Source organism: Labrus mixtus, chromosome 24, assembly GCF_963584025.1.
Source record: "Labrus mixtus chromosome 24, fLabMix1.1, whole genome shotgun sequence".
Lineage (NCBI taxonomy): Eukaryota > Metazoa > Chordata > Actinopteri > Labriformes > Labridae > Labrus > Labrus mixtus.
This window is the reverse complement of record NC_083635.1, coordinates 5,457,243-5,471,501: the sequence shown is the minus strand read 5'-3', so window position 1 is coordinate 5,471,501 and position 14,259 is coordinate 5,457,243. Positions and strand designations below refer to the sequence as shown.

Here is a 14,259-nt window from a genome sequence, read left to right as displayed (position 1 = left end):
CTTATTGTATTGTGATGATGTATAGAAAAAACACAGTTCATGTCTGTTCAATATTTTATTGTAATAAAACTACTGCTGTGTTCATTCTGCATCATAGTGACTTCTGTACCTGTGTAGGAGAGAGATGTGTTACAACTGTGATCAGGCTGTGTTATCTGCCAGCTGTGTTTTATTTATAGTAGTTTACAGCTTTCATGTCTGTTTGAGGAAACTTGTTTATTGTAGTCTTTAATTACATTAAATTTTATAATAAAATATTCAAACAAGTTCACAGCTGTGTGTGACAAAGGAGGAAACAACTACAACAAAACTTTAGGAATTAAAGATGCTGACAACACAAACATGAGACAAATTAAGAGTTTAACATTTTATTTATTATGAAAGTGGCAAAGAGAAAACAGACAATAAAACTTTAAATCTATAAAGAAAACTGCACAGAAAAGCTACAAGTTAGTTAACAGGTAAACTTTAATCCAAAGAAAATCCTTCCAGCTGCAGCACAGATCAGAGTTCTCAGAGCGAGGAAACACCTGGAATATCAGACACAAGAAACAAAGACATCAGGGTTTAAAGTTCATTTCAGGTTACAGCTAGGATTGTACAATACGTGAAAAGTAAATGGGCCGTTCTGATACTAATTTTTAATCATTTAATTAGGTCAAAAGAATCATTACATCTACATCAAAGAGAGTGTCAAATTAAAATTTAAAAGTTTGTAGCATCATGTAAATTTAGCCCTACAAATAAAATCAAGAATGAGACTATATGTGACTCAAACAGTTAAAATAAAAACAATAACCAAGAAAAATACTCACCAGATGTTGAAGCAGGTGAGGCAGCGTGGTGTAGCATACATGTTAACAGCTCTTCATCTTGTTTTGGTCAGACTGCCCCTAAAAGTGTTTTAAACAAAAAACACATCACAATTAGTTTAAACTTACCGAATGTTTGTTATTGTAAAGTGTCTGGAGATAACTTTTGTGATTTGGAGATGAGTGAATAAAAATGGACTGATGAATGAAAGTTAACATTAAGCAATAAGCATGTATCCTAATAGAAAATCATTAACATTAAACAAGACGATTGAAACAGCTTGAACAAACTGAAAACAGTTTCTATTTTTAATTAAAATGTAAATCAAACATTTTTAACATTCTCTCTGTAGAGCTGCTGGTTGAGTGTGTGAAGAACAAAGACTTAAAGAAGGTTAGTGACAGTTTCAGACCTCATTTCTACATACTCACACGTGTCTTTGAATTGAATCATCAGCTGCAGGAGCCGCAAAATAAGGAGGGAGCCACCGCACCACCTGAAGGGAGCCGCACCCCCCGAAGGGAGCCGCCGCACCTGAAGGAGGGAGCCGCACATGAAGGAGGGAGCCACCGCACCACCTGAAGGGAGCTGCACCTGAAGGAGGGAGCCACCGCCGCACCTGAAGGAGGGAGCCGCACCTGAAGGGAGCCACCGCACCACCTGAAGGGAGCCACACCTGAAGGAGGGAGCCACCGCACCTGAAGGAGGGAGCCGCACTACCTGAAGGGAGCCGCCGCACCTGAAGGGAGCCGCCGCACCTGAAGGGAGCCGCCGCACCTGAAGGAGGGAGCCACCGCACCACCTGAAGGGAGCCGACCTCACGTCACTCGACTCGTCCGGCTGCAGGTGACGTCATCACGCTGCCAGTGCAGGAAGTAAAGAGATGGTCCTCTACATCCTCCAGGTATGTGTACAGTCCTCCACGTGTTTGGTGCACGTAGGTTGACAGTCAGACAAACTCCTCTTTTGATTTATTCACCAGATTGAAGAAGGAGTGAAAACTACAAGACACAAGAACATTTAGTTTAGTCATTACCAAAGTGCTATATAAAGAAATTCAAACAATAAACTAACACAGGACAAAATAAAGCTTAGTTGTTACTAATGTTAAGCTACATGCTAATGCTAAACCTTAACTTCAGTAAATGAACTTACATTTCTGTTGCTGCCTGCTGTGTGCAGACTTGAAGATTAAAGAAGGAACCCTCAACTTCCTGTTTCCTTTATAGGCGGGGCTTGAACAGTCACTTCCGGTAGCAGTCTCTGACAGGTCAACAGGGGGTGCTATTGCACCATGCGTAGCTCATTAAAATAATCCTTAGTCGTTGTTTTTTTACCATTAATGAATGTATGTGGGTTCTTTTCAACATAGGTATGTATGTAGTTTGTTTCTAAATAGGAATATGTTGTTTTGTTCTTTCTGTATTCTAGTGTTTGAATAAATGTGAAACTTTCAATGACAGGCTTGTAAAACAATAAGTCAGTTCAATCAATCTTTATTTTGTAGAACTCAATACAAATGTTATCTCAAGACACTTTACAAAAAGCAGGTAAGAGAGAGTCTTGTCTGGGTTAAAGGCAGGGTTGGTCATTTTCTAAAAGTAGCATTCCCTCAGTGCTGCGTCTGCACCCAGAAGCAGACCTCAGCTCATTGCTTTCATTGTCAGGACCAAAAGACAATTTCAACCACAATCTTAAAAAGTGGATCTGGAGAAAATCACCAACCCTGCCTTTTAAGTAGTTTTTAGTCGTTACAGAAAAACTGCAGTAAGTACAGATTCTATTTGTGCTTGAAAACATCTAACATTGAACTGAAACCATGAGGTTTTTAAAATGCTAAACACTTTATTTAAATGTTAACAGAGTGTAGATGATGATGCTGTGTCTGTATCTGTGCTCTGATCTCTGTTCAGTCTATATGTGATGATATATGTGCCATCATAAACACAAGACACCAAAAGAAGCAGCAGACACCGTTGATGTCTGTTCCTCGGGTGATGTTGTCTGTCTCTCTCTCTCTTCTGTTGACCAGGGGGGAGACGGTCCTTCACCGAGCTGCGTCCCTGTGTCAAAGAACTATCTGTCATTATCTGGTCCAAGCAGGAGCCTCGCTCATCAAGACAGACCTACAGGTACAGTTCAGCTCGCACCCAAAACACACGCTAACCTGCAGGTTTTAAAATGGATATCTGCGTCCAGTTCTCACCATCAGTGCAGTCTGTGTGTGTTCGCCTCAAACCGACATCTCCTCTCATTTTGTTCACATTTCCATGGAGGGTTGGAGCCTCACTGGCTGGACTCAGCAATGACCTAGATCCAGAGAGAGGAGAGGCAGACAGTGACATTTCTACATGAATAGTTTCTTTTATCACATATTTATTCACATATCGTGTAAACAGTGTCTCTAGTGACTTCACTGATGATCCATATTTTATATTATTTTATATAATAAATAAAATCTTATGTCATGAACAATAGACCATTAATGAATTTAGGTTAGTATGTCATTTTTAAAAAAAAGTTATTAAGTAAATTATAGTAAGTAGATTATATTTAGTACATTATATTATATTACATTATATTTAGTAAGTTAAGTAAGTTTCATCCAACACACAAATCAAAGAAAACGGACAATACAACTTTAAACTAAATCTATAACTAAACAAAACTACAGCTGAAAGATAAAAACAACAAACATTAAAGACTAGACAACAGCTAAAAGGTAAATAAAACAACAGCTAACAAGTAACCAAGACAACAGCTAAAAGGTAAATAAAACAACAGCTAACAGGTAAATAAAACAACAATCTCTTCATCCAGCTTTCTGTGTTTAATTTACTCAAAGAAACAGCAGTCTGATTCATTTCTTATTTAAGTGCAGTAACCAACAACTAACCACCAGAGGGCGGCCTCTCTATATAAAGTGATTTATAAACGATATAATGCATTTATTTTAAACCTTTAACTTTAATTAGTCTTACATCATTGTTTGATAAATTATTTATATTAAAGCTGCATTTTTACTTTAGACCTTTTCCTTCATTTTACTTTTCAAACTTACCTTTTAATCAATTTAATTAGTTTATTTTCCTTTGGTTTTCTAATGAAAATACCACAAACCTTTTTATTGATTTAATTGAAATGATTAATTTGATTGAACTGCTTTTTTTGATTAGGATTAAAATATTTGATACGAGTACATTTTACAGCTCATTGAGATAGTTCAGATTAAACACATAAATTAAAAGGAAACATTTACAAGTTAAAAAGGTTGCTTTCATATGCTCATAAGTCTTCTTCACTTACCTTATGTGCTCCATTAACATTCAAACATAATATTAAGTTCATTGATAATATCACAGTCTGTGATCACAGAATATCACAGACTTTTACTTTAGGAGCATCTATGGCTCATTTACAGGATTGTACAATACGTGAAAAGTAAATGATACATTCTGATACATTACTCATTTTAAATGAACTAACTGTTTTTTTCAACTGAAAATACTTCTTACCTTTGTGAAAGAAAAGTCAAATAATATTGTTGCCACGAGCGGAGCAAATACGAGGAGGACATCAGCAACCTGTACAAACAGCTGGAAGACAAGAATAGACTAAAGTCAAAGACAAGACACAACATTAGAAGACAACCTGCTTAAAGATTCAAACTAAATACAAATACTTTCATTTTCTCAATTATTATTATTAATTTAATTATTATTACTTGATGTCCTTTTCTTGTAATAATTCACAGGATGATGAGATCAACCAACAGAGTCTGGCTGACAAACTCAAGGAGCAGAAGATGGACCAGAGGAGGTTTGTCTCTCAGCCTATGAAATACAAAAGAAATATCAAGTATTTTCATTTAAACATGGATTTCATAAGGATGATCATTTTTGCATGAACTCACTCTGACCCCACGTCCCTCCCAGGAGGAGCTGTGCCGGCTGCAAACGGAGAACCAGCTGGCCAAGGAGGAGGTGAAGGAGGTGCTGCAGGCGCTGGAGGAGCTCGCCGTCAACTACGACCAGAAGAGCCAAGAGGTGGAGGAGAGAGATCAGACCAACCTGCAGCTGGCAGACGAGCACAAGACGGTACAGATATGTTTTAGGAGAAAGTGTTCATCTTGAGTTCTGCAGAAACATACAGACTGTTTTACATGAGTGTGAGTGTGTGTGTGTCTGTGTGTGTGTGTGTGTGTGTCTGGTCCTACTCTCGTAGCAGCACCAGTGATGTCTGTGAGCTGTGAGAATGGACACACACATTTATATACACACACATCTTTCACACTCTCAACGTCTGTAACCTCCCCCTCATCCTCAGTCCTCAGAGTCAAAGGGGAACGGCTCAGCGGTGGAGGAGGAGTTCACCGTAGCTCGGCTCTACATCAGCAAGATGAAGTCTGAGGTCAAGTCTCTGGTGAACCGCAGCAAACAGCTGGAGAGCACGCAGGCCGACGCCCACACAAACATTCAGGCCAATGACAAGGAGACATGATGGAGACGAGGACATCGAGGTGAGGACACAAATCCCTTTATACATCTCCACAAAACTCTGGAGGAGCAGCTGGAGAACCAGCTCACCACAAGCAGCTCAGCCGCCTCAGAGACCAGATCCAAGACCAGCAGAGGATGATGGACGAGCTCATTCATTTACAATCATAAACTACTTCAATTAGAAGTGCCAGATTTCATACACTCAAGCAGACAGCAACATTAACTCTGGCCACATTATACATTTTATTTTCCTCCTTTTTGTTTCAACCAGGGCCTGTAACTGGAGCAGACTCATGACAGACAGCTGGAGAAAGATGCAACACTACAGAAGCTCATGTATGTACCAGCTAACACATCACATCTCCATTATTCATTAGTATGTGTGTCCTCAAGTCATCCACATTTTCTGTCCAGACTGCTGAATGATCAGAGGATCAGATCAGAGGATCTGAAGGGCCTTCAGCAGACTGTGCTGAGTATTTCATCCCCCCATTTAAAGTGTCATGTCATTTAAAAACCCAACAGCTTTTGGTCCTCGTTGTCTGAACTCAGCTGAGTGTTGTAGTCAAGACCACACTAAGACCACACAGAGTCACAAATATGTGTGTGTGCAGGGGACCTTTTACTCACTTAACACCGGGAAGGTTGTGGTCGTAACCGGGGAGTGAAGTTATTTCATGTTTTTTCCTTCTAGTCCCAGACCGAGACCTTCAAACTGTGGACTCTGATTGGCCTTTTTTTGTTAACGATGCTGAGGTCACCAAACCAACAGATCACAAAAGTTCAAATGGACTCAGTGAAAGATCGAGAAACATCCATCCAACACAACCAGACGAAATCAAATGAATGATCACCTGTCTGTCCATGTAGCTTTGTTTCTGAACGTCTGAACTCATCGGCCTTCTTATATCTGTGAATCTGTAGCTCTGGATTTATCAACAGGAAGTGCTCTGGTCATTAACAGGAAGTGCTCTGGATTTATCAACAGGAAGTGCTCTGGTTAGTAACAGGAAGTGCTCTGGATTTATCAACAGGAAGTGCTCTGGTTAGTAACAGGAAGTGCTCTGGATTTAGCAACAGGAAGTTATAAAGGAAACAGGAAGTTGAGGGTTCTTTCTTTAATCTGCTCACAGCAGGCAGCAACAGAAATGTAAGTTCCTTTACTGAAGTTAAGGTTTAGCATTAGCATGTAGCTTAACATAAGCATGTAGCTTAACATTAGCCTTGTAATAATTTGTGACGTATTGCAGCTGATGTAGCATACCACGTGGCTTAGCATTAGCATGTAGCTTAGCATTAGCATGTATCTTAACATTAGCCTTGTTATAATTTGTGACGTATTGCATCTGATGTAGCATACCACGTGGCTTAGCATTAGCATGTAGCTTAGCATTAGCATGTAGCCGCCGTGTCTGTCGTCTCTCTGCAGCTGTACACCTTCAGTATGATGAGTTTGGTCAGTGATGTTTGACTAACAGGGTTAAGTTTGAGTCATGACATGTCGGGGTGTTAAACAGAAAGCAGACGATTGAAACAGCTTCAACAAACTTCAACAAACAGTTTTATTTTTAATGAATTCAATTTAAAATGCAAATCAAACATTTTTAACCTTCTCTCTACAGATAGATGAACCAGACCTTTTCATTTCTACAGACTCACATGTGTTCAATGAGGAACCTCTTTGTCTTTGTCTGTCCAAACTAAATGTAAACTTTGTCTTTGTCTGTCCAAACTAAATGTAAACTTTGTCTTTGTCTGTCCAAACTAAATGTAAACTTTGTCTTTGTCTGTCCAAACTAAATGTAAACTTTGTCTTTGTCTGTCCAAACTAAATGTAAACTTTGTCTTTGTCTGTCCAAACTAAATGTAGACTTTGTCTTTGTCTGTCCAAACTAAATGTAAACTTTGTCTTTGTCTGTCCAAACTAAATGTAAACTTTGTCTTTGTCTGTCCAAACTACATGTAGACTTTGTCTTTGTCGGTCCAAACTAAATGTAAACTTTGTGTTTGAATTTCAGGAGCTGCACCTGAAGGGAGCAAAGAGATGATCTCCTCTTCTGATTTCTTCACCAGATTGAAGGAGTGAAAACTACAACACACAAGAAGTTTAGTCATTACCAAAGTTCTATATAAATTAAAACAATAAACTAATCCAAGTTGTTGCTAATTCTAAGCTACATGCTAATGCTAAACCTTAACTTCTGTAAATGAACTTACATTTCTGTTGCTGTGTGCAGATTGACGAAAGAACTGTCAACTTCCTGTTTCCTTTATAACTTCCTGTTCCCTGAATGATCCAGAGAGAGGAGAGGTGTTCTTGGTGTTCACATATCATGTAAACAGTGTCTCTAGTGACTTCACTGATGCTCCTTTTAACTTTGAACCATATTATCCTAATATATGATTGACCATATGTATATATAATAAATAAAATATTGTGTCATGGTGGGAACAATGGATGATTAATGAATTTAGGTTAGTACACTATATTTAGTACATTAAGTCATCCAACACTTTAAAAAAGGGTCTGACATGTTCACAAAACTTCAGACACTTGATCTTCTTTTTCATGACCCTGTACTTGTGTTACTCATAAAACACCAGGGGGAGCCAACACATGTAACTAACTTTTGTTCAACACTCTCAAAACTTCAGATACTTATGCCCCCCTAGCAGTTCTGGGAACGGATGCCGTGGAAGCTGGACTTGAACCAACGTCTATCCATTGCAGATGCAAGGATGATTCCACTCGGCCACCGGTCCCTTCATACTTGGTGATGTGTTCCGGGCGTATTTATCATCGTCATTTCAGATTTTGACTTTAAAATTTGCCTGATAAGATTCCAATCCTCTATCACCAGACACAGTGGGATTTGAACCTATGCTCACCATCTACAGAGCTCAGAAACCGCAATCTTATCCACTACACTACCGATACCTTCACACTATGACATGTGCTCCGGGCGTATTTATCGTCATCATTTCAGATGTTAGACTTTAAAATTCACTGAGTCCTGATAGGATTTGAACCCACCACCTCCAGACTCCAAGTCCTCCTTCTATCTCTTGAGCCACAGAGACAGATGCTTTACTATGTTTCTCAGATCTCTTGAGTCTTTCCTTTGGACCAACACCTTTAAGATAATGGTGTGTGTGTCTTTCCTGTGGATCCATACTGACAGGTGCTTCACGATGTTTCTCCTCTTGAGTCTTTCATTTAGGACCGACACCTTTAAAATTCACTGAGTCCTGATAAGATTCGAACCCACGACCTCCAGACTCCAAGTCCTCCATCTAGCTCCTGAGCCACATAGCCAGATGCAGACTCTGTTTCTCATGCTGGATCTGTGTGTTGTTTTTGTGTTAAATAAATGATTTATATGGCCTGCAGTGTCCAGACAAGAATAAACAGCAGCTCACACAGCAGCAGTACGGCAGTTTTCAGCGGTCTTGGACGTAACATCCCGTGTTACAACGATAAACATAGTAGTGTCTGTCATGGCGCTGTGACGCCCTCTGTCTGCATTTGTTTGTCTTCCTGGCTTGGCAGACAGCAGGTGGAGTCAGGAAGGCCGTTAGTCCACCTGGGTACACCTGAGTCCATCAGGACTCTGCTTATAAGTGGCTTCCAGTCTAACGTGTCTCCCCTCTCTTTCTCCCAGGCCTCCACCAACTGGTTTGCTTTTGTTCACACTTTACAACACTACACTCATCCACACATTGCATTCATGACTGATTTACATAATTATGATTATTTGATAATAAATTGACTTCCTTTTAAACCTTGTTTCATGTGATATCCTTCCTTTGTCACTTACTTTGAGCCAGTTTGACACGTCCTGCAACAACTCTAAAATGAAGGATGACCTCATGTTTACTTAACCATCTTTGCACTACTCACCACTGCACCACTATCCTATTTAGCCTTGTACATATTAGTCTTTGTTTATTAGTTTATTGTTGATATTTAATATTATACCTTTGTACAAAGAGAGCTCAGTTTACTAAAGTAAAATTCCTCGTGTGTTGAAGCATACCTGTCCAATAAAGCTGATTCTGAAGGATTTCTGTGGCTTTGATAACTGTTGGAAATAAACTCCTCAGAAAGTTTGGAAACATTATTTTGTCAATTATTTCTTTAATAATACTAATTGGTGTTGTATTTTATATCGTTGGACAGCCTGATCGGTCACCTTTACAACGAGGTATAACTTGTAAGCATCGTGCATTCATGGAATGTGCAACACAGCTAAACGTGTGAGTAGCACTCTAAAGAAATGTGCCAAAATGGACACAGCAGTAGTTTTATTACAATAAAATATTGAACAGACATGATGACCTCATGATGACACGTTACATCAGCACAATACAATAAGGTGTCACAGGTGAGGGGGTTACTACACTACTACCCCCACTATCCTCCAGCCCCATTGGGTAGGAGCTCAAAGCTTTCTTAATGTTGTTTTATTATGTTCCAGGTTTTAGGTCTTATTGATGTCAACAGCTGATGTTAGCTACAAAGTGTTATCAGTTTTGTATGTTGAGCAGATTTAAGGAGTTATGACCTCCTTTAGACATGGACATACAGCGCTGGTATTACTTCCTGATCTAGGTAGCATCAGTGTCCTGTTAAAAGTTAAACTCTCTTTAACCCGTCAAAGGAGAAGTGATTCAAATCATTTTCAGGGAAAATAGTTCACTTTAACATTCAGGACACTGATGCTACCTTCAGGATAACGTTAGATCAGAGAAGTAATACCAGCACTGGATGTCCATGTCTAAAGGAGGTCATAACTCCTTAAATCAGCTTTAACATCAACATACAAAAACACATAATGCTATGTAGCTAACATAAGCTGTCGACTAACGATACCTAATAGATTAAAAAATAATAATGTAGTTTTACATTAAACACCTGATGTTCCTCAACTCTAAATCGACTTCTAGCTGATCAAAAAGGATGAAATGATTAAAATAAGTGAGTCTAAACATCTATAAGACCTAAAACCTGGAACATAATAAAACATTAAGAAAGCTTTGAGTCTCCTACCTGAGCAGGAAGACGGCCACCGACGGGGGATCCTCCTGGAAGACGTCAACAGAGTTCCTGTTGGAGAAGAAAAACTAATTTTAGTTCATCAAGTTAATAAAACTCAGAAAATGTTTGTGATTATACAACATTGTGATGATTGGAATAAACCTGAGTTTCATCATTCACTGTAAATTATCTGTGTTTAACTTCACTTTAAGGCTTTTGGATGAGACCGAAACAAACTTAAATTCAAAGTTTAAATGTAGAATATAATATAGAAACATGAAGTATAAGGTCTTAAGAAACATCTTAACAGATTTATCTTATATTATAAATTCTACAAGTTTGTTTACCTTTAACCTGATCGAGCTTTGAGGGGAAAGAAACTGCTCTATACATATATATATAATATATATTCAGAGTTGTAATTGATCTGTGATATTGATCATTGATCATGATCATTTCAATTCAATCAATAAAAAGGTTTGTGGTATTTTCATGAAGAAAAACTAAAAACTAATTTAATTAACTAAAAGGTAAAAATGCAGCTTTAATATAAATAATTGACCATACAATGATGTAATCTTAAATATCAAATTACTTTATTGACATACAAAATTAACTGTCACAAAAACAAAAACTCTAATTAAAGTTAAAGGTTGAAAATAAATACATTATATCGTTTATAAATCACTTTATATAGAGAGGGCGCCCTCTGGTGGTTAGTTGTTGGTTACTGCACTTAAATAATAAATTAATCAGACTGCTGTTTCTTTGAGTAAATTAAACACAGAAAGCTGGATGAAGAGCTTTTACTTTTTAAATAAAATAAATGAAGTTTATTCATATTACTTTATCAAAATGAACATTTAATCTCTGAGCTCTGTGAACAATAATGTTTAGAAAATCATTTTACCTCAGAGCTACAGCACAGAGCGAGGAAACACCTGCACACACCTGTACAAAGAAACAAGAAGAAAACCCTGAATGTTGAGTTCAAACAACAACTTTCTCTTCACTTTTGGTTGAATCTCTCAGACAGACGACGTTGTTATGGTTCGGTTAGCATTAGCATTAGCATTAGCATTAGCATTAGTTTTTTCTTCTTCGTCTTCAATTCTTCTTTTCGGAGCATTTTCATCCAAACTCGGACACCCGCCATCCGCTCGAGTGGTCACAGGGTCGATATTAACTTTGGCGCACCTGAGGAGCACACCTGAGCGTGATGCGCAGCAGCGGAAGTGACGTTGGCCGTGTCACTCCCAGGTAAAGGTCGTATCGACGTAGAGAACTCATTGTGAATTAGGAGACACAATAACAATAACAAAATTAAGTAAAACACCGAAAATAAATAAAACATTCATTTTTAGATTTATAATCTGTGGATCTGTTGTTTAAATGATTTGTCTATTAGTGAAATTATCCAAACACTCCTGCTTTTATACCAAACAAAACACTAATATTTTACATTACAAACACATCTTGTAGTAGTTATAGGTGTAGTCACTTTAATTTCCAAACATTTACAAATGATTAAGTCTTTTCATTTAGTTTGTTTTAACATATTCTGAGATAAGTATAAAAGATGGTTGAAAATATTGGTAGGTAAACTACTGTATGCTATACAGAAGTAACTGCACTATTTATATTTTCCACACATTTATGTGGTGGAAAAAAGCTGAATCGTTAAAAAGAGGAAACATTTGTGTTATAGTGACTGTTGGATGTAATTGTAACCCAGTCCCAGCAGAGGGCAGCAGTGTAATATGAATGCATGATGCAGACCTGACGAGGCTGTTAACCTCCAGGTGAGCTATACTGTAATATTTACAGTCTATGGTTGTAAAGTGTAGAAGTTACATTACAGCCACAAAGAGTTAAAACCTTCAATATCATGTAGATCATTTGAAGCACAACAAAGCATTTAATTATAATAAAATATATACTTTAAAACACTTAGCTGTCGTTATTTTTAGCCATCACATATTCATAATGAATGTGTGTGTATGCAGCATGTTTCGTGTAAGTAAAGCCAATATGTAGCCTATTACATTATATAATCATGGGGAACTTTATCACAATAAATAAATGGAGCAGAAAATACTCAAAGTAAAGTACAAGTACCTTAAAAAATGATGAATAAGTGGAGTGATTTAGTAATCCCATCACGACTGTTAATAACAGGCCTCTCCATTCACTGTGATCTGAGCTGATTGTCCACAATTTCTGAAAATATTGTGATGATGTTTCTTTGTTTCTCAGCACTTCCACCATGGGTGCCTTCAGAGTTAAGAATCTAATCCACCACGCCACAGATGCCCTTCACACTTTGGGATTTTCTCCAGGTGTATTTGGACTTTAAAATTCACTGGACCCAGGTGAGGTTCGAACACACAATCCCCGGACTCAGAGTTAGTCCTCTAGCTCACCTGGTGAACAAGGCCAACCCGCGGGGCACTGCAGGGCCCTGCTGCACACCCAGCAAAATGTCGCCCATCAATATGCTGTACTTTAACCACAAAGAGCAGATAATCTATGGAAAGCTCCCATCCATGGTGGTCGACCACTGTGGCTGTTCTTGAGGAGACCCTGGTGTCTGCAGGACACAGAAGCTTTGTTTTCAGTGAAAGGGATGCAAAATATTTTGTCTCAAGTCTAAACTAAGACCCAGTAGCATCCCATTTAGAAAGGGGCACAAGGATTACTTCCAAGGACAGGACTCTGAAGTTGTTTCTTAATTCACAAGTTTGGCTGACAGCTGATTTTAAAACATAAAATATGATAAAAACAACAGAAACTGTGGTCCTACTTTAGGTTTTAGCTCTGCATGTATGTGCTTAGCATAGCTCCTCCATGCATCATGCCTTCTTTGGAGCATCCTGAGACATTACAAACCATACTTCATGTCCACAAAGTGCAGTGAACATGGGGGAATTATTACAGAAAACCAAGGAAGTTCACAGCTTTGAAGCAACTGTCACCTTCATGAAGTTGTTTTTTCCTCATGTGTCGCACTGTTAACTTGTGCTGATGCTGTCCAAATCTGACGCACTCGATGACATCTATGAACGCAAGCACATGTGTTAGTAAAGAGATAATATACAACGAAAGTCATTCATCACTAAACAAAGATAAAACATAAGAAACATTATAGGAGCACATATTCTAAAGTGCACAGATAGATTGAAAACTTGAACCTTGACCAGAACAATCCCTGCGTCTTCCATGTGTGCCTTTATTTTTTTTAAACATGAACCTAAGGACTCCGAGCTGTCAGATTGTCATTCCCTCGTCCCAAAGCTTGTTTTCAAACTCCTCTCTGTGATCTGTGCTGATATGCATCACAGTGATTTGAGTGATAGAAAACACCTTCAGGAACATTAAGCATGCAAAGTCAGTTTGTCAACTAGAAACTAACTCTGTGGTTGCTACTCTGCCTTTCCTTGCAGCATAATAATTTAAGAGAGTAAGTTGTCTGAGCATGCTCTGAGTTAATGGGTGGAATTGAAGTATTACTGAAAGTGAAAGGCTGAGCCTGTGTTGGGCTGAGAGACTTAATGTTTGAATGCAAGTGCAGTATTGTAAAAGATTTTCAAAGCTTGGTGTTTTATAGCTTCAATGCACAACGCATTGGAAGTATAACAAACAACTTGACACAAGAGTTGTCCGGTTCCATTCAATTATCCGGATCGTGTTCACATGACTGCAAAATGACATCAACTGGGATCATTTCAAAGCACGGTTTGACAAGTTAAGTTGTAATAAAGTGGGTTGAGGACAAAGGGCTGATGATCTTGAATCAAAACTTTTTGTGCAGTTGAGAAAGTTTATTACTTTTTCTGTGTCCTTTACTTGAATCTTGTATGTTTGGGAAATGTTGTCTTTTCTTCCAGATAGAACTGTAGTGACGGAAAG

The 14,259-nt window shown here is 38.3% G+C and overlaps 3 long non-coding RNA genes across 3 annotated transcripts; 1 reads left to right on the top strand and 2 right to left on the bottom strand.

Moving 5' to 3' along the window:
* Positions 1-427: 427 nt before the first annotated feature.
* Positions 428-1,379, bottom strand: LOC132959806 (uncharacterized). The gene is made up of 3 exons (XR_009667101.1): positions 1,245-1,379; positions 816-893; positions 428-530 (listed from the first exon to the last, which is right to left on the bottom strand). It is a non-coding gene; the product is annotated as an uncharacterized LOC132959806 (long non-coding RNA).
* Positions 1,380-2,562: 1,183 nt separating this feature from the next.
* On the top strand, positions 2,563-4,624 carry LOC132959721 (uncharacterized). Its single transcript, XR_009667075.1, has 3 exons — positions 2,563-2,580; positions 2,846-2,945; positions 4,568-4,624. It is a non-coding gene; the product is annotated as an uncharacterized LOC132959721 (long non-coding RNA).
* Positions 2,872-4,895, bottom strand: LOC132959720 (uncharacterized). Its single transcript, XR_009667074.1, has 3 exons — positions 4,727-4,895; positions 4,329-4,427; positions 2,872-2,956 (listed from the first exon to the last, which is right to left on the bottom strand). It is a non-coding gene; the product is annotated as an uncharacterized LOC132959720 (long non-coding RNA).
* Between the last annotated feature and the right edge of the window lie 9,364 nt (positions 4,896-14,259).